This window comes from Pipistrellus kuhlii, unplaced genomic scaffold, assembly GCF_014108245.1.
Source record: "Pipistrellus kuhlii isolate mPipKuh1 unplaced genomic scaffold, mPipKuh1.p scaffold_m20_p_23, whole genome shotgun sequence".
Lineage (NCBI taxonomy): Eukaryota > Metazoa > Chordata > Mammalia > Chiroptera > Vespertilionidae > Pipistrellus > Pipistrellus kuhlii.
In genome coordinates, this window is record NW_023425522.1 from 5,888,030 (window position 1) to 5,909,650 (window position 21,621).

Consider the following 21,621-nt stretch of genomic DNA (forward strand, 5'->3'; position numbering starts at 1 on the left):
CTCACTCCAGTGATCTCTTGCTTGTCTAGAACTACAGACTGTTTTTCCTGGACTGTGTATCTCCAAGGGTGACTTCCCGTTGAATCTGTAGCTAAAGATGTCCTCTTCCTGGATCACAAAGTCAGAACAGGGGGACCCATCTGGCTGTCGCCTGGCCTTTTACAGGCGGAAGGACGCCCAAGGCTAGCTGCATTTTGTCCCAGCCTCAGCTATCGCTATCGCACCTCGCCTTACTTTTCTTCACAGACGTTGCATTTCCTTACAAACTGAGGGCAAGACCTTCCATCAGCAAAAAGATTACCACTTGCTCTATGGCAGTGGTCAGGAACCACACTCCAAAATCTCTGAGCTAAGCCTGTACTTTGAATGTATAACGATTTTTAAATGATCAGGGTACTCACGTGACTGGATGCTCACTGAATTTTTTAACTGGTCTGTGTTCCTATTTTGCAGGCATCTGGCTAGGCACTCTGGGCGTGGGTCTTTCCCTTCTGGTTGTTTTGCCCGGAAGGAGGAGCATTCTTTTAACGTGGACCCCGGGGAGGCTCAGGAAAGTGACCTGTTTGCATCTCTGTGTCTTGTCAAAAACTGTGTGCTGTTTCTTCAGGAACGGCTCTCATCTTTGCCTGTTCGCTGTCTTTCCCATCTACTAGTATAATCTCTCCCCTCTCTGTCTCTGTCTCTCTCACCTTTAGCATTTAGAATTTTGGGGAAGATTCTCAATTTGCCACACTCGTCACTGAACAGATGTCAGTTCTCTCTTTAGTCACTCAGATGGCACAGGTGAGCTCTGCATCTTGCCTAGAATCCCTAACGCTGGGTACCACTCAGCTCCCTCCCCAGCAATTCCATGCCATGCGGTGCAGATGGGTTGGCTCCCCTTACCCAGCCCCTAAAAGGGGACCGCATACCAGTCTTACCCATCCCAGGACCTCATGCCACTGAGAGTGGTTTAGAAACGGGGCATTTTAAGACAGGTGAGCCAGGGCTTTAACCAGAATCCCAGAACTTTTGCTGGAGATATAAGGAAAGGTCTCACTTTTCTCTGAGATGTGAAGCCTTAAGGATTATGTAAGTTGGGAGTTGATGTGCGTGTAAGTGTTGGGGGGGGGGGGGGGGGTGTCTCCCTCATATGGCAACAGCTTGCCCAAGAATGAAGTGAAGGCAAACAGTGAGGGAAGAGAGGAAGAGAAATGAGGAGGGGGAGAAAGGTGTTGGGGGGATTAAGGGGGAGAATTGAGAACCTCACTCAAGCCTCTTGATACAGGTGAGCCTGATCCTTACCTTCATGAGCCAATACATTCCTCTTTCACGTAACCAGTTTTAAGTTGGTTTTCTCTACCCTACAGCCAGAAAGAATCCACCAGGACAGCTGGTCCCACTAGACCAGTGGCCTGGTTGGCAAACTGTGGCCCATGAGCCACATGCAACTCTGTTGACTAATAAGTTTGCCGACCACTGCATTAGACCATGATGGATGGGATCTTCCCCAGCCCCACTGACTAGTCTAGGAAGACTCCCTTAGTGATGACAGTCTAAGAAAAGCTGGAAGGGCCAGCATGCTGGTTCCCAAGGCTCCTCCTACCCTACGCTACCTAAAACCTACTTCTGCAAAGGCCAAACCTCCCAAGAGGCACTGTGCCTCACCCACTTCCACACCCCCTCCTGTTCCTTGGGGTGTGCAGGGAAGAGGCAGGAAGGAGAAAGCCAAACTGGTCACGTGGGGAGAGTACACGTGCCCAGCTTATCTGCAAACAAGGGTTTCTCAATCAGTGGGTGGTCACTGAGAAAACAGTGAACGCCACTCCTACAGGGATTAACTTCATAAAACTGATATCACTTTGCAGTTTTTAATCCAATTCCAGTAACTCTGCAATTCGCAGAAATCTCTAAGATTCGAATGGCAGCTTGACTCACCATCAGTGGTCAGCGGTCCATGCTTTGTGCCCTCCGAGGTGTCTCGATGGAGATCTGAGGGGCTGCACCAGGGGCTGCCAGCAGGTCAGCACTTAAAGCTGGAAGCACTGCCATCTCTCCTCTCTCCCCCGACTCTGCACACTGTCCAGGACAGTTTTAAAACTCCGGCTGCTATGCTCTCAGGGGCTAAGATGAGCAGGAGTGCCTGGCAATGTTCTGAACATCCACTGAGCACCACTAACTCAAATGTTGTTCCGATCATTATTGTCACGATCATCACAATTCTTACGAGCAGCCGATTCCCATTTCAGCATTGGGGTCTTAACATTCACTGTTCTCTCTGCCTGGAACACTGGGCCCCAGATGGCCTGGAGGCCTACTCCCTGCCTTCGTTCAGCTTCCTATTTAAAAACAGCACCTCCTTTGGGATGACCATCTAACGGGTACCCCCTCCATCATCTCCATCACCGCTTCCTTCTCCGGCTTCATGCTGTTCCCCATCCCCTTTCCATCCCTCTGACCGTCTGCATATGTACTTATCTGCGATCGTCTGTCTCTTCCCTCTAGAACATAAGCTCTATGACACTCTCTTATTACTTGTAATGTTTATTTAAAATTTTGTTAGATTACTCTTGTCAACTGCTTATCACTTTACAAAACACATACACACAATTTATTTACTGAGAATTTACTAAGTACGGGGAGCTGTCCTAAGCACTTTGTATGTACTCACTCACTCGCTTAATCCCTAAGCAAAGCCTGCAGGATGGGCCCCGCTGTCACTCCCATTTCAGACATAAAGGCCTGGGAACAGAAAGGCTCGTTAAGCTGCCTGAGGTTATGCAACTAGTGAATGTGAGACCAGGGTTGGTTCCCTTGCAAGTCTAGCTCCAGAGCTGTGATCTTCATTGCCTTCCCACATGCTCTGGAAACTATTACCATTATTAGCTATTATTATGACTATTAACAATGGTGGAACCCCAGCCCACAGTGGTGAGAAACCTGCACTCACTCCTGGGGCTGGAGTCCAGAACCCATTTCCTGACTAACACGCTGAACTCCTCATAGTTCATTTGTTGCCCACATCAACCCCCTGACACAGTTTCCGTTACCTCCGCATTCAGATGAGGAAATGGAGGCTGAGAGGGCTCAAAAGACAGTGCTGAGGCTCAATAACTACTGATCAACAAAATGCTTTTGAAAAAGTGGTGGGTGCTGGATAGAAGGGGTCAATGGGGGAGAAGGAGGGCTACCTGCAACACGTTCAACAATAAAGGTTAAAAATAAAATAAAATGTAAGCTGCACCAAAAAAAGTGAATGAGTTTTTTTATTTATTAAAAATTATATGTGGCCCAGCCAGTGTGGTTCAGTTACTGAATATCAGCCTATGAACCAGGACATCACGGTACGATTCCCAGTCAGGGACTGGCCAGTTGCTGGCTCGATCCCCAGTGGAGGGTGTGCAGGAAGCAGCCATTCAATGATTCTCTCCCATCACTGATGTTTCTATCTCTTTCTCTCTCTCCCTCTCCCTTCCTCTCCCTTCCTCTCTGAAATCAATAAAAATATATTTTTTAATTATATGTGATTTAAGGTTATTAAAATGTGTGTGTGTGTGTGTGTGTGTGTGTGTGTGTGTGTGTGTGAGAGAGAGAGAGAGAGAGAGAGAGAGAGAGAGAGAGAGAGAGAGAGACTGACTGACTTCCTTCTAGAACAAGACTAGATGGAAGAGCTTCAACTCTGTTACATTTTCTCGTGAACTTGTGCCTCTTTAGTTCAGTGTCACTGGGTCTGCATAGGATTCCCGCTGCCACTGCCGACATAGATCTCGGCAGTAGACTGAGCTCCTCTCGCCTCCTCTTAGAGTCCTGATGCCTCTTCAAGCTACAGCGCTAGGAGATACCTTGGTCCCGCCTCTCATTTCTCTTATGGAGAAACTGACCCTCAGGACTGGCCCAAGGCCGTTCAGCTACTGAGCAGCAGAAACCCAAACGTAGCAGTTTCCAAATCACGCTCAGTCACAACAGGGCCAGGCCATTCCAGATCAGTTTGTATTCATGGCACACAGCCTCCGCATAACCCCTTTATACAATGGGTGAGATTGGAAGTGAGATGGTAGTTTCGGATTTTAGACTCCTTTATCCTCAACATCACTTATGTGGACTCCATCCCAGTCAGTCGATGCTCTCACACCTCACAGGTGCATTCCAGCCCCAGGGCGCCTCTCGCTCTCATCCATAGGGTTAAAGTGTCTGCAGAGTTCTAGGGCGAGGGCACATGCGGACATTGGTGCCAACAGGTGGACATTCTGGTGTGAGAAATAAGGGGTTAAAGTTGGTAGGTTTATGGGAAGATGGCCTTTGTGCTCTTTAAGTTGCTCTTTTGGGATCTCCTTGTCTTACTGTAGATGTGGGAAGACAGGTAGGGGCTGCTTCCTACACCTGGGATGTTGGGAGAGGGAAGTGTGGCCTAGGGAAGCCTCTAAACCCTGCCTATGCTCTGAGCATAAGTAGTTCAACATTCGTGGGAGGTCTCTTTCTCCCAGACTGGAGCATTTCACACGGAGGTTTGGGATCAAAGCCTTCTCATCATGCTCCATGTATGTTTGTCGAAATGTTCTCGGAGCACACAGCCCCCTGGAACCAATGAATAGACAGGCAGATGATCTAGAATTCGGAAAGTTAGGGAATTGGCCCAAAACAGTGCCACATCATTATGAATGAAGGAGCAAGTAAGACTGGCTGCCCTGTTGGTGATTCGCTGTGGGATTACTGGTTGCTGGTTCCCCTTCCTCATCTTCATCACTCGGAGTTAAGAACCTCCAGTGCTACACTAGACACAGTGAATGCACACAGGACCGAGTGTCCTGGAAACAGGAGTGCAGTGGACAGTGAATCTCAGGAGGGAAGAAGAGAAAGTGACTGACCCAAGCATATCTGGGGTTTCCAATGATGCTCTGCAGGGTCCTCCAGCCACCAGACCTCCAAGCTTACTAGGGTGATGGAGGGACATCTTTTTAAAAAATATATATATATTTCATTGCTTATCCCTTCTCGGCCTTTTGGCTAAGATCAAGTGTAGTATATATTTCATTGCTTTTTTTTTTTTTGAATAGAGAGGAAGGGAGTGGGATAGTGAGTCAGAAACATCGATGAGAGAGAAACATTGATCAGCTGCACACACCCCCCCCCCCCCCACTGGGGATGCGCCCACAACCAAGGTACATGTCCTTGACCGGAATCGAACCCAGGACCTCCCAGTCCGCAGGCCGACACTCCATCCACTGAGCCAAACAGTCAGGGCCGGGGAGGGATATCTTAACAGTGGCTGCTCTTATGTTCCTTGGCATTGTTAAAGGAAGATAATGTACAGTTGTAGGCTTTCAGAGCAGGATAGACCCCCCACAGATGGTCTAAGCCAACCCTTTCATTGCACCAATGAAAAACAGGCCCTGAGAAGTGCTTTTTCCAAGTTCAGTGACCCAACTCAGTGTCTTTGGACATCAAGTTTTTTGCCTCCCCTCACAGGGAACACTTTCCTACAGTTATTTTGCTTCTCCAGACTACAGAACATAAAAGCAGACGGGGAAGATTTACTGGCATTTCCCTTCCGAATTCTGTCTTTTGTTTTTATTTTTTTGCTGTTTTTTTCCCAGCCAAAAAGCCTCCTTCCCTCGTTGTTCGGGATAAGCTTCCGGCACGAATGGGCCTCGTTCCATTTGGTGCTGGAAAGCCGCTTTCCCCTAGAGACTGCTGCCAGGGCCGTGGAATGGGGGCTGGAATTCCAGATGGAGCCGGACAAGGAGATGACCATTTCTGGGTCACCCAGCTGCCCAATGCCCTGGGGTGGCCGCAGCAGCGGGAAGGGTAACCTAGTTTGCTCAGGAAATATTGCAGATGTCCCAGTTTATCGGATGCAGTCCCAGAAAAGGACTGTCCTGTTTCCACTGCTCCTACAGAGAAACCTGACAAAGCTCCGCCGCCCCTTCTTCTGCCCGACGAACCCGCACAGCCCTGCACCCTTCTCCACATCCGACCTCGATCTGCCCCAGAGTCTTCACTCTCCTCTGAGGTGATCCCACTCTGGCCTGGAGACGATGGCACGCTTCTCAGAACTATTTTCAGGGACACTCAGACCCCAATGGTTGAGGACCCGGAGCCAATAGCCACCCTTCAGGGTGTGACGGCTGGTTAGCCTGCTTGGCTGTGCTGAGCAGAAGCAGAAGGGCAGTAATAGGAGTAGACAGTGCAGAACTCACAGGGGAGCCCCTGGATCAGGGAGGCAGGAGGGTGGTGATGGGAAATGCAGGGCAGGACCAGGCTACCTGCTCCAGCCGTGCTACTAATCATCCCTGTCTCTCTGGGTATCGCCTGTCACTTCTCTGCTGTTCAGCTTCCTTATTGGTCACCTAAGAAGGCCTCACTAGAGTGGTGGGTGGAGGGGTAGTTGACAAGAGTTTGAGATTGTGAAGTGAGCATAGAAGTCATAGCTCCCAAACCTGAGAATATAGTTCCACATTCTCCAGCCTGGACTTTAGGGGTGTATGGATAAGCCCAGGTGGGGCTTGAGGAGGGGTAGCGAGAGAGATTACAGCAGGCATGGCCTCCACTCTGTAAGCTCCCAATCAGGGGCACAATGGGTCCTCCTGGCTTTATACCCCCACCCACCACCCAAGGGCATCTATGGAAGCTGGATGCATGGTTTCCTGGGCACTGCATGAGGGCAGGCCTCTGCCTCTCACCGCATACCCCCGTGCCCAACACATGCGGGCGGTGCCCAAGAACTATTTACTGAATGAACAGATGAATCCGAGTTTCTTCTTTTCCTTTTTAATGTCAAAGAAAACTGACAGATGACTTTCCCTCCACGCGCTGCTTACAGGGGAAAGAAAGGGTGTCTCAGACAGAGAAACGCTGGGAAATTCCTCCTTTGTGTGCGTGCATCAGACTCAACAGCCTACGCGCCAGCCTGACACACTCCCTGATCCTAGATGAGATGAAAAGCCAGGGCCACAGCTGAGGAGAGCTGCAGGTGGGTGGCAAAGTATTTTCAAGAGGTTTGGGGCCAGCAATTTAGAAGTATGGGTCTTCCTGGGTTGCCATTTCAGGAAAGAGGGGTGCCTCTACCACTGGGCACGTACCCTGAGCTGTCGAGGGTACCCTGTTGTCTTATTTGGAATAGCTTCCTTTACTTGATGTTCTGGGATGTGGGATCCAGATTGCAGGCCACAGGAAAAATTAAATAAAAAATGGAGTATTGTATAGGATGTGAATCATAAATATATTTTTAAAAGTTAAGTGAGGCTGCCCAATTATAGCCGGGACTGTGGGTCAGGGAACCAAATCCATACCAGGGTCACTGGAGCATAAAGAAAGGCAAGGTGAGGGGAGGAGAAGAGAAAGAAGGTTGACAGAAAAGAGACGTGTGGTGTGGCCACAGCACCCTGGCAGGGGAGAGCAAAGACTACAGGTTCAAGTTCCATCTCAGCCACTTAACAAGTGTTATGACTTTGAGATATCCTTCCTAGAGCCTCAGGTTCCTCATTAGTAAAACAAAGGTTGGATACAAAAAGTACCAGCTTTCTATTAGTCTTTGATTTGGGAATTATTTTAAGACAGGCTAATGAAGTTCGGATAAAATTAGAACCGTGTGAGTTTGAAAGAACTCACCCTGTTCTCAGTGACAGATTCAAGAACAGGATGGAATTCCAAGTTCTTTTGTGAACTTTCTTGGTGAAGGACTTCTGAGACTTTGCTGCTCTGGGCATAGGGTGGGGAAGACTGGTTAACATGACCTGAAAATATTTTTTTCAAAAACAAGAATGTCAGTGAATAACACCCCCCTTCACTTAGTCTAACCATTTCTCCTTCTCTCCCTCAAACTTTTCAAATGTTCCCAAAAATCTAAATAAAAACCTCAAAATTAGTGTCTAAAATAAGCATCCTACTTTTACCCTGATGCCCAGTTTACCCTTTAAAGAATGGTTGTGTTTCCACATGTTTTATGAGAAAGCTAAAAATCTTTAAGCAAGCTATTTGATGAAAGCATTCTAATAGAAACTTGGCATTTTACATTTGGATCAACCCATTTATAAGTGCAATGAGTTCCCTCCAAGTGGATCAAATACACTAGGTCAGTATTCCTAAGAAGAGAATGACAAAGTGCCAATTAACTTCTAGAAGTTAGGCTTTGAATTCTGGCTTAACTGAAAAAGAATTGGATTCTAGTATCTTAGTCTAGAGCTACACTCTGAATATGACTTTTTTAAACTCCTAATCTCTGGGCAAAAAGATAAGAAACAAATAAACCATAATATTTGAAGATAAATATAGAGAAAGATAAAAAAAGCAGGCGAGAACAAGAGGGGATTTGGTTCTTGAAAAAGGAAAATCATGTCTGGTGAGCTATATGTTTGTACTGTTTTTGTCTTGCAGGAACCCCCAGTCCTCATGGCAGAAAGCACTTAGACTTCAAGCAGGAAGCACAGGCATTATTGGTCGGAATCAGAGAACTGTATTTAGGACCTACTGCTGATGGGCTGAAGTTGAAGGGAGGGATCCAAGAAAGAGATACCACAGAAGGAGAAACACCCAAAATCTGCACAAAACTCCCATACATCCTTGATTGACCTTGAACTGTGCATGTGCAGACCAGACTACAAGGAGCAGAAAAGAAAAATAAGAGCTTCAAAGTTAAAGAGTTGGGCAGACTTCAGCTGCTGCCCACCTCTGGAGACTGAATTTAGAATTTGAGTCTCACCAAGTTAGAGAAACTTGGTAAACACCTCAGTCTTTTTCAATATAACCCCAGAAAGGCCATGCCTTAGGGATAAAGACTGTATCTCAGGATTCAGAGCAAAACCAAGGGATTTGCACAACAAAGCACAAGTTCATGATACACCAGTAATTCAATTAGTTGATAGAACAAGACACAACACTCTGCAGAAAATACCAGAATCCAGAGTCTCTATAATACATCATCCATAATATCGAAGATACAATAAAAAAATTACCATGCAAAAAATATTTTACTAATATTCAATGGCAGCAAATCCATAAATGACTTGGATGTTGTTGTAATAAAAAAGAACTCTAAAATGTTTTAAAGAATCTTTGGAACAAGTTGTGTATTATGAGTAGAGATGGGAAGTTTCTGAAGATACTAAAACAAACCAACAAAACCAACCCAAACCCAAAAGTAGTCTAAGCCTGTGCCCAGGAAAAGTGTAAATGGTGAGGAGGGGAATAAAGAAGAGAAAAATCATAGAAACTTGTGAAATTAAAACTTTAATATTAAACTGAGCCTTATAAAAACCAAGTGAGAACCATGATGGAGTAACTGATGGTAAACAGTTATAAAACTAGACAAAACATATGAAGCATCAGTTTGGATTTTTGAGAAATGCACAAAGTAAGGCCCATGATCACCTGTTTTTCTGCCTTTCAGCACTTCCAGGTAGCAGCACAGCAAGTAAGCCAAGCAGAGTTCAGTAGTTTCAACAAACTGCGGAATATGCAAGACTATGGAAGTGGTTGGAGACTGAAGGGCAAGAGTGCCTGAGCAGAGAGAGAGCAGAACAGGGAAGTTCCCACAATGGCCACAGGGGTGACCTCAAGACTTTGATCATATATCAAGATGCACATGCGCCTGGTGAGAGTCCATGAAGCCAGGCAGTGAACAGCTGCTTGAAAGCTGTGAGCCAGACAGATATTCCAAAAGCAGTACAGTACTATAAAACTTAGGAGTTCTAACCAGGTAGAGTACAAAGTCCTTGCTACACAATCTGGGCTAAAAAGTCCACAGTCAAAGAATTAAGACTACTCTAGGCCGAGACTACTCTTTACCCTAGACCTATCTGAGCAAAAATATATAACAAGTTTCAAAAGGATCCAGCAAATTAAAAGCATGCAATGATAAAAACCAACACTCTTAAGAAGGACAGAACCCAAATTCTCAACAACATAGTGTCCAGAATGTTCAACATATAAATGAAAATTACTAGACATGAGAAGGAAAAGGTGACCTGTGACCAGGAAAAAAATATTAGTTAATTAAAAGTGGCCACAAAAAAACACCAAGACCTGAATTTTTCTTTTTTTTTTAGAAAGGATTTTAAAGCAGATGTTATTAATTTGATCAAATACTAAAGAAAAATATAGTGATAATAAATAATGCATGAAAATCTCAGCAGAGAAATGGAAACTCTAGAATCAAAGGGTAAAATGAAAAATCTGTAACTGAAAAAGAACACCTAAAATAAAAATATATATATATATATATATATATATATATATATATATGAATGTGCTTAACAGATTGGAGATAGAAGAATGTGTCAGTGAGATTAAAGACAGATCCATGAAAACTGAGCTAATCAGTAAAACAACAACAAAAACAACAATCTTGTGATCTGTAAAACAATATCAAGCAAACTATCCTATAATCAAATGAAGTCCAAGAAGAGAAGAAGCAATATTGCTAAAAAATCTAAAAAATATATTGGCTAAAATTTTTTCCAATTTTATGGGTTTTTTTTATGTTTTTCCATTTTATTATTTTTTTTAACTCAACCACATATACAAGAAGCTCAGTGTCCTCAACAGGATAAATTGAAACAATAATAACACATAGACACATCCTAAACAAACTGCTGAAAACAAAAACTTGAGAAAATTTTAAAAGCAGTCAGAGGGGAGAAATGATATATCACATACAAAACATAAAAGGGAGGATTACTACAGACTTTACTGAAAAACAATGAAGGCCATAGACAATGGAGTAATATCTTTAAAGTATTCAAAGGAAAAAAAATGTCCATCTAGAATTCTACAAGCAATGAATACTTTTTGAAAATAAAGGAAAAAACAAAGCTGCAACAATTTGACCAAGAAAATAAAGTGGTATTGGATTATAACCCAAAAGTATAAAATAAATGTCCACAAGTCTATACTAATATAAATAAATAGAGGAGAACAGAAAAATCTCTCTTGAATGATTCAGAAATTATTTCTGGAGATATTTCACTCTTAAAAAGGTGGTGCATAACTCTCCATTTCTTAAATATGGCTGCACCTAGGATCTCTCCTCCACAGAACACAGGTTGAAAGTGGAGGGAGATGAAGAGTAACTGGGCAGTGCAGAGACCACACAAACACTAAGCCAAGTCATTAAGATTAACATCAACAGTGCTAAGTCATATTGATCGTATATATGATTGATTTGTTTTGATGAAAATGACACTTAACCACTGTGCCTTTCATCTTCAAAACACATATAACCCCAGTCTAGTTATAGGAAAAGCACCATACAAATACCATTTGAGGGACATGATACAAGATACCTAACCAGTCCTCAAAACTGCCGAAGACATCAAAAACAAGAAAAATCGAAGAAACTTTCACAGCCTAATGGATGATACAAGAACATGTAGCATGGTATCCTAGATGACCCTGGAGCAGGAAAAGGATATTAGGTAAAAATTAAGGGACTCTAACAGAAGTATGAACTTCAATAGTAATCATCTATCAATTAATTAACTGTACACATGTACCACACTAATATAAGAAGTTAAAGACAGAGGAAATTGGATGTGGGGGATATAGGAACTCCTAGCACTATGACACTATCTTTTTATACTTCTAAAGATGTTATAAATTAGAAGATTATTTTAAGAGAAAGATAATAAAGATATAAATTTTAAAAATTTAAATTATGGCAAAAAAGACATTTTCAGATCATGCAAGCTAAAAGAATTTATTACCAGCACACCTATTCTGCAAGAAACTGTAAAGAAATGTCTTTCTACTAAGGGGAAATAGTACAAAGTAGAAACCTGGACCTCTAAGTAGGAAGAACAGTCTCTAGAAATGGAAAACATGCAAATAAATGCTAAAGACTTTTTCTCTTTCGTTACATTCCTTACTTGACTGAAGTAAAAATAAAACCATGTAGAAATGGAGTTTGATATATATGTAAAATTGGCTTCTAGTCAAGATGGAGCATAGATAATGTGGTATTCACATCCTCCCACAATCACATCAAAATTACATCTATCACTCAGAACCACCTGAAATCTAGCTGAATGGAAGTCCCAAAACGAGGTCTTTAAAAGAAGTCACATTGACACTGGTAAGAGGAGCTAGTGCCATCCCTTGTGTGGGGATAAAAATCAGAAGTGGTATCTTAGGTACAGAGGTCTCTCCTGAAACCTCCAACCCCACACCTGGGCCCCAGCTCAGGGTTCCAGTACTGGAAAGGGAAGTCTCCATAACTTCTGGCTGTAAAAACCAGCAGGGATTGTGGCTGAGTGAGACAGAGGCAGCTGGAGTTCTAGGCAGTTAATCTTAAAGGACTCCTGCACAAATTTACCTCAGACTCACTCACCCTGAGCTCAAGCATTAGGGCAGCAGCTTAAAATAAATCAGGATCATAGGGTAGGTATTGAATTGCCTGGCATCAGGCGAGAGCTAGAGCGGCACTTTTCCTCAGACATAAGTTCTGGCAGAGACCTTTGTTCCTGTGATGAGCCTGCTCCTCTCCCCACCCCTCAAGACCTGGCAGGAGGGTGCCATATCTCAGACTCTATCAACCTGGCTATTATGGTTTGCCCTGGCCTGGTGATTTTCTGAAATTCTGCCCCATGCAACCTTCAGGTCCAACCAACCTCTGTCCAGGAACTTTTCAATATGAAAGGCCTGTCTTGGTTCATACTTCAGACTTTCTTAAAAATCTCTCAAACAAGCAGCATCAGGCCTTGTGTGCCCCATACCACTTCCTAAATGAACCTAAGCCCGGCACTAGGAGCAACTGGCCCTGATTTGCATGTTGGTCTCTCCTGGGCAACTCCAAACCCAGCACTACTAGCAGCCATCTGTAGATCATTTTGTAGCCCCTGCCCAGTGGCCCCAGCAGAACACAGACAATGGGTGACTTTGGCCTGCACCTCCTGGGAGGCCGCAGAGCCAGCCTACCCAATGGACAGCTTCAGGCCACATCAAAGCAATACCTACCATCTCCATAAGCGACACACTCAAAGGGCAGACTCAGTGGTCACAAAAGCCCTGCTGAAGTTAGTCATACTGTGTGGCCTCTGTGCAGCTGATTCTCCACAGTGGTCACAGCCAGTCCATGCAACTGATCAGCGTGGGGGGTACATCCCTCTCATTGACATGCCAACAGCAATCAATGTTCAGCTACCACAGGAGGGTGTACAAAGCCCACCTAGAGGGTGCACCTGGAGTGCCCAGTTCAGGTAAACAGCTGTTCCACTGGACGCTACAGATCACTTATTATATAAGGCCACTACCAAGCCAGGGGTACATAGCAGCTCTACCTAATGCACAGAAACAAACACAGGGTAGCTGCCAAATTGGGGAGACAAAGAAACATGTCAAATGAAAGAGCAGAACAAAGCTCAAGAAGCAGAACTGAACAAAATGGAGACAAGCAATCTACTAGCTGCAGAGTTCAAAACACTGGTTCTGAGGCTCAATGAACTTAAGGAATTTAGTAGATTAACTTAGTGAGAATTTTTAGCAGAGATAGGAAACAAACAAAAATAAACTGGTCAGAAACAAAGAAAATGCAATGACAAATAATAATAGATTAGAGAAAATCAACAGATTTGATGAAGCAGAGAATCAGATCAGCTATTTGGAAGATAAGGAACCAGAAAACACCCAATTGGATCAGTAAAAAGAAAAATTAATTTAAAAAATGAAAATAGCTTAAGGGACCTCTGAGACAACATCAAGTATAACAACATCCCCATTACAGGGGTACCAGATGGAGAACAGAGAAAAAAATTGAAAACCTATTTCAAGAAATACTGACAGAAAACGCCCCTAACCTGGTGAAGGAAATAGACATATGAGTCCAGAAAGTACAGAGAGTCCCAAATAAGATGAAGACAAAGAGGCCCAAACCAAGACATATCATAATTATAATACAAAAGTTTAGAGACAAAGAGAGAATCCTAAAAGCGGCTAGTTAGCTACAAAGGAGTTCCCATTAGACTATCAGCTGATTTCTCAACAGCAACTTTGTAGGGCAGAAAGGATTGGCAAGAAATATTCAAAGTGATGAAAAGCAAGGGCCTACAACCAATATTACTCTACCCAGCAAAGCTATCATTTAAAATCAAAAGACATAGGAAGAGCTTCTCAGACAAGAAAAAGTTAAAGGGGTTCATCACTACCAAACCGGTATTGCATAAAATGTTAAAGGGTCTTCTTTAAGAAAAAAAAAAATGAAGATCAAAACTATGAATAATAAAATGGCAATAAATCTATATCTAGTAACAATTGGATCTAAATAAATAAATAAATAAATAAATAAATAAGTAGAACAGAAAAAGACTCACAAATACAGAGAACATTTTGATGGTTGGCAGACAGGAGCCGGTGGAGAGATGGGTAAAGGGAAAGAATGGAGAAAGAGGTATAAACTGGTAGTTACAAAATTGTCATGGGGATATGAAATACATCAATATAGTCAATAATGTTATAATAACTATGTATGCTGTCAGATAGGGACTAGATTTATCAGGGTCATCACTTAGTAAGTTATAAATGTCTAACCACTGGGTTGTACACCTGAAAGTAATATAATATTTCAACTGTAATTGAAAAATAAAACATTATTTAAATTCAAATTAATAAATAAATAAAATATACCTAAAAGTAAAATTTATCTCACCAATAGACAAAGTGTGAAAGAAGTATAAATAAAATTATGGCTTTGTAAAAAGCTTACATTATACATAAAGAATATACTATTAATTCATGGTAATGGTAGACACTGATAAGTTAAGGAGACATGCTATAATTCCTAGAGCACACACATACACAAAACTATGTGCAGACATGTATTTGAGAAACCTATAGAACAAAACAGAATCCAAGCAAAGAACAAAATAACAAGCATATATTCAATAAATGTGAGTTAAATGCTTTAATAAATTAATGCATTTTGAATAATCTTTATATGCTCAAGCATGAAAAAAACAGAATAATTTAAATAATCATAAAGCTATTATGCCATTCATTTTTTTTCAATTTACAAAAGGAAATGTCAGACATGACTTACTTAGATGGTTAGAATATTAACTTGGAAAATGATCAGGCAACCCGTATTTCCCAACACTTCAAGGAAAACAGTAGCATGTAAAAGAAGTACCAGACTGAACAAACTGAAGAATTCCTAGAAATGGTTAACTTGAAAAATAGAAAACAACTTCAAAATAAATAAAATTAGTTCCCTTAGACATATTTGAGAGAACATTATATATATATATATATATATATATATATATATATATATATATATATATATAAAATATTGTCGAGGAAAAAAAAGCCAAGTTCTTAGAAAAATAAAACATGATGAAAAGAAAGACCCATGAAGAGCTGAATACCAGTTCCAGAAAACCTAATTCAAGGCTGAAGCACAAATGTGTGAACTCCACAAAAAGGATAACAAATTGAAAGTGTAAGAGAAAAGTTAAAAGCCAGTGTAGATAATTTGAGTAAAATTTGGTACCTCCAATGAGATTTCCAGGAGCAGAGAAACAATAAGATGAAATTTTTAAAAAATCCAAAAATAAAGTGTTCAGATAAGAAAGATTCAATTAGTATCTTATAAAAATATTCATTAATCATTTATTCAAGCAATTCAAACATCAAGTGTTTAGGAGATGTTTAGTGAGCATCTACTGTGTACAATGCACTGTGCTAGGAACTGCATATGCAATAAGGAGTAAGAGTAGATACAGTCTCTGCCCTATGGATCTTAACTTATGATATAATAGGAAAAATACACATTACACCAAAAGTACACATTAAATATACAATTACAGTCAGATAGTCAGATAAGTGGAGGAACAAGCCAATTGTATTGTTGCAATGCAGGACAGAAGCAAACCCAGGCAGCACCCCAGGGAAGTGGTGATTCTGCTTACATCTCAAGGACCTGAAGTTATGTAAGCAGGGAGGGGCAGGATGGTTTGTGTGGAGAAGAGCATTCTATGGAGAGACAGCAACTTGTACAAAGTCACTGGGACATGGCATGATAAGAAATTAAGAGAAAGCCGATGCGATCAAAGCTCAGAAAAGAAGGAGAGGTATGAAATTTGTGAATCCCAAGTACAAAAATCAAATATTGCCAGTTCCCAAAAAGGAAAAGGAAAAGTCAATTTACAAAAACTAGGTGTGAGAAAACAATAGAGCAATGACTTCCAAGTGTTGAAGTTCAAATAATTTTAAGTTGAGTATTAGGAAAGCAATGTTAATATTTTTAGTATAATAATGGCATTGTGGACGTTTCCAAATTTCTTTACATCAATATCTTTCAGAAGTACACACTAAATAATTTACTATTTATAGATGAAATTATATGATTTCTGTGACTTGACTGAAAGGAATCCAGTGTGAGGTGTGAGGTAGGAGTGGGGAAGGTGAGAGAAAACAAGAACTGAGAGATATGGATAAAGGATTCAGCATATCATTCTCTATACATTTGTTTAAAATTTTCTATGATAAAAAGGTAAAAGGAAATTTTTCAATTAAAATTTACTATAGTAAAATAAAGACATTTTTCAGAAGTACAGACAATCTTAGGTTTGCTGCCCAAATATATATATTTTAAAAGCATGCCCTGGATAGTGTGGCTCAATTGGTTGAGCATCTTCCTGTGCACCAAGCACTGAAAGGTGAAAGATTTGATTCCCAGTCAGAGCACAAACCTAGGCTGCAGGTTCAATCACTGGGGTACACGTAGGAGACAACCAATCAAAATTTTTCTCTCACATCGATGTTCTTCTCACTCTCTGCCTCTCCCTTCCTCTCTCTCTAAAATCAATAAAAATGTATTAAAAAAAAAAAAAAAAAAAGAGGGAGTCTCTACCGAAACAGAAACAAAGGAAGGAAAGGAAGGAGAAAGAAAGAGAGGGAGGAACATAAGAGAGCAAAGAAACCAGTAAAAATAAGAAAATCCCAATAATTATTTATACTGTTGCTGTGAAACTCATTTAACTACTTTTCGAGGATTCCTAAGATATAACTCAAAATTATATGCATATTCTATAAATAAAAGAGAAAATAAAGGTATGAACAAAGAAATTCTATACACTTATTAATAAAGAATCAGGACTGAAAATATTATCCTATATAATAAAAGAGTAATATGCAAATCAACCGAATGGCTATGATGTGCACCGACCACCAGGGGGGCAGACACTCAATGCAGGAGCTGCCCCCTGGTGGTTAGTGCTCTGGCATAGGGGGAGTGCTGCTTAGGCAGAAGCCATGCTCACAGCTGGTGATCCCAGAGGCAGTGGAGGGAGCCTCTCCCACCCCTGCAGCAGTCGGACATTCCCCCTAGGGCACAGGCTGGGCTGAGGGCACTCCCCCCCCACACACACACACAGTGCACGTATTTTGTGCACCGGGCCTCTAGTAAAATATAAGGCAATGAACTGAACCAGTAGTATTAAAACTAGTGAGAATTCAATAAAATGACCAGATAGAAAGTACCTGAAAATCAATAGCTTTCCTAAACATGCGCAAAACCCAGTGAAAAATAAATCTACTTATTAACAAAAATGATCAAATGCCTTGTAATAAAGATGAAGTAGCAGAACTCTATTGTGAAAACTCTGCTAAAGAAAATAAAAGAAGGAAGTTCTGGATGACCAAAAGACATACCATATTACTGGACAGGAAAACTTAAAACGTGAAAAATGTCAGTTCTCCCCAAATTAAGACATGAATTCTATTTAAACCCCTTTAAAATGTCAGTCTTTAAAAGTAGAACTTGACAAGCTGACTCCAGATGTCATATAGCTGAGCGAATGCAGACGAACATTCGTAAAAGAATATGATGAGAGGATATATGCACTTCAGACACCAAAATGTACTACTGAGCTTCAATTTAAAAAGCAACATGGAATGACATAAAGGCACATGAAAGAGTCTACACTAAAATTTTCCTACCTTTTGTGCATACCAAAGTAATTTACAGATTCATTTTAATATGTTTTTTTTAATCTAAATATTGAAAAAAGAAAATATGGAAGAATGTCTCCTAAATTTGCAAAAGGGGAGATCTTATATATGACAAGTAAACTCAGAAGCAATTAACTAAAAGATAGACAAATCTAACTTTATGAAAATTTAAAACTGTGATATGTTGAATCACAAAATAGGCTTATAACCAACTGTGAAAAAAATACTCATGACATATACAGTAACCAAAGTGTATCTACTATCCAAAAGGTAGCTAACTATCACTGAGGAGGACACAGTCTGTCCATTCCATCCACAGGGCTGCCAGTTGAACAGCACCCCCTGCAGTTGTGCAACATAGTGATCCTGGTTTGGAACACAGTGACTTTTCACCAGGATCGATACAACAGCCTCTTAACTAGATCTCCAGATTCCTCCTCTCTTGCCTGCCTACCATCCATTCTCTACAGAACAGTAAAGGAGAGAGTTACATGTTTATAATAAACTACAGGCCCAGTGCATGAAATTCGTGCACAGGGGGAGGGTTGTCCCTCAGCCCAGCCTGCACCCTCTCCAATCTGGGACCACTTATTAGAGGTTCTGCTACTTCTCTTAGGTGGGATCAGGCCTACCCAGGCAGTCGGACATCCCTCTCACAATCTAGGACTGCTGGCTCCCAGCTGCTCAACTGCCTGCCTTCCTGATTACCCCTAACCGCTTCTTCCTGCCAGCCTGATCACCTTCTAACCACTCCCATGCCAGCCTGATTGATGTCTAAATGCTTCCCTGCCAGCCTGTTTGCCCCCAACTTCCCTCCTCTGCTGGCCTTGTCACCCCTAACTGCCCTTCCCTGCAGGGTTGATTGCCCCCAACTGCCCTCCCTTGCAGGCTTGGTCCCTCTCAACTGCCCTCTCTTTCAGGCCTGGTGCCTCCCAACTGCCTTCCCCTGCTGGCCATCTTGTGGTGGCCATCTTGTGTCCACATGGGGGCAGGATCTTTGACCACAGGGGGTCAGCCATCTTGTGTGTTGGAGTGATGGTCAATCTGCATATTAGTCTTTTATTAGACAGGATGACATGAATTCTTTACCTAAAACAGCAGTAATCACTCAACAAAATCCAATGCCTCTTTGTGGTCTGCAGGGCCCTTCTCTCTGTCTCCCACTTCATCTCATTCATCGCTCCTCCTTCATCACTGAACTCCCACCTCTGGGATCTTCTTCCCAGCTATCCCTGGAGTCTGGGGGATTTTGCATAACTATTGCTGCTGCTTAGAAAGCTTAGCAAGGCCACCTCTTAGCTCCAGTCCTTAACCCATGCTCTCTGCCTGGCTGGCTCCTTTACACCTCTAGGTCTCAGCATAGATGCTACCTGCCCAGAGAACCCTTCTTCAAGTGTCATATCTAAGGAGGGGCCCCTTCTATGTTCTAGCTTAGCTCCTGGGTTAACTTCTTAATTTGTTTCAACTTGCAACAACTGCAACTGTCTTAGTCCCTAGAACATAAACTTTGCAAGTGCAGAGAAAAGAAGGTCTTGTTCACTGTTGTATCCCTACCAGCTAGAGGAATGCATTGCATGAAGAAGGTGTTCAATTAAAATGTTTTACCCATCAATGGATGAATGCATTAAAAAAGATGCGGTATGTATGCACAACGGAATAGTATTCCACCACAAAAAAAGAGAGAATATCCTGCCATTTGTGAAAACATGAATGAATTCTAAGCACATTTTGTTAAAAGTGACAAGTCAGACAGAAAAATACATGTACTGTATGATGTCACTTACATGTGCAATGTAAAACAAGCAAACCTGCGGGTGGGGAGACAACAATTAAATGGCGGTTACAGGGAACAGAATGGAGAAAAAATATTGATGTTGTTTAAGAGTGCAAACCTGCAACAAGCAGTAAAATAGCCACAGAGATCTAATGCACAGCGTAATGAATATAGACAACAATGTTGTATTATAATGCCAAAATGTGATAAATATTACTTCAATGGCAAGCATATTGCAATTTATAAATGTATCAAAGTCACAAGCTGCATCTTTACATTTACAAAATGTAACATGTCAAATGTATCTAATAAAAACATTTTTGAATGGAAAAGGGGTGAAATATAAATAGATAATTCAAAGAAGAAATAAAAGTGGTATTTAACACATGAAAAAATGCAAACTAAATAAGAGTGAAATACAATTTTTAATCTACCCAATTGGAAAAAATTAGAAAGAGCTTTAATATTCAGGGTTATTGGAGTTATAGAGAAGTGTGCCATCATTACACAGCACAGGAGTGGAAGTTAACCCAATAATTTTGAAGGCAATTTGGCTTTCCCAGTGGAGCCAGCTTGAACTGGCTTATACCAGCTTACACAAATCCATAGTTAATATTCAGGTGTTTTTTGGCGAGCAGTTGCTAGCTTGAAATTGGCCATGGTGGCAGTATTTACACCATAGACATCAGCAAATGTTATAAATGAGATGGTTGACTTTATTGGCTTGTTGGGTTTTTCGATATATCAAAAGAGAAGTTGGACATAATCTTGATCTAGAATTCCTAGAGAAATTATTGTGCAAATGCACAAGAAAAAGCAAATTTAAAAAAGAGACAATCTAAACATTTTGTGTGTTAAGAAAGTGATTAAATTTATTCCATATTCTAAAATAGCCACTTAAAAAGGAGATAGATCTACAGATTCTGCTATAGTTTATTGTTGAACAAATAAAGAATTTGAAGGACATATAAAATATTAGAATTAACAAATTACATATGCTTACAATATAATGTTTTACCCGTGTTTGGACAAAATCTATTTGGATGCATACAATTGCTGAAAGTGGTTATCCTTAGGACTGACAGAGAAGTGGGAAAGGACGAAGGATTGGTTTTGTTTTTTCATTGATTGGTTTATAAATGGTATGTACTTTCAGAACAGCAGCAGATACAGATACTACTTTCAGAAAAGCTAATCTTAACTTTTGGCTTAAAGAGCCAATCAAATCCTAATTACAGGGTATTTAAAAATTATGGAATGTAGCAAAAACTGTAACAAGCAGGAAATTCATATCTTTATATAACTACATGATTAACAAACATTAATAAATCAACTTTCAACTCAATATTTTAGAAAACAAAATAAGGAAATTGAGAGAAAAGGATATATGCATAAAAGCAGGAATGAATGAATTTAGAAAATATGGAAAGTGCTAGATGCCTAGTTCTATGAAAAAAAAACAGTAAAATTGACACATTTCATCAACATATATATATACCAATGAATAAAAGAATATAGCTAAAATGTGAAAATTAAAATTCATGAAGGTAGTGATACACTTAAAAATTGAGAGCCAATAAAATGTGCTATTTAATATATTTTTTAATTAAAAAAACCCACACAACTCAAACTGGCTATTGACTAATGAAAGAATCTTCAATATTTGTCCTCCCAAAATGAAGTTTTGAAACTTCAAGGGATAAATAGTACTTATGCTATTTAAATTATTCTCATAATAGGGGGAAAAAGAGGTAAACATCCCAATTAATTTGACTAGTATTGTACTACAGTGGATTTGAGAAATATCATGTATTAAGATGCATTTTACTAGTATAACGATAACTCCAAAACCTGAGCCTATCAAATACCAGCAAGAAAACCAAAGACCAAATGTCATACACATAAAAGCAAAGATTCCTTTAGCTGTC

At 40.9% G+C, this 21,621-nt stretch overlaps 1 protein-coding gene and 1 non-coding gene across 5 annotated transcripts in view; one reads left to right on the plus strand and one right to left on the minus strand.

The window, feature by feature from the left end:
- Positions 1–21,621, minus strand: part of SHISA6 (shisa family member 6) — a 292,296-nt gene that overhangs the window by 202,602 nt on the left and 68,073 nt on the right. The gene's annotated exons all lie outside the window — the stretch shown is intronic.
- LOC118727079 lies at positions 4,964–5,158 on the plus strand. Its single transcript, XR_004990490.1, has one exon. It is a non-coding gene; the product is annotated as a U2 spliceosomal RNA (small nuclear RNA).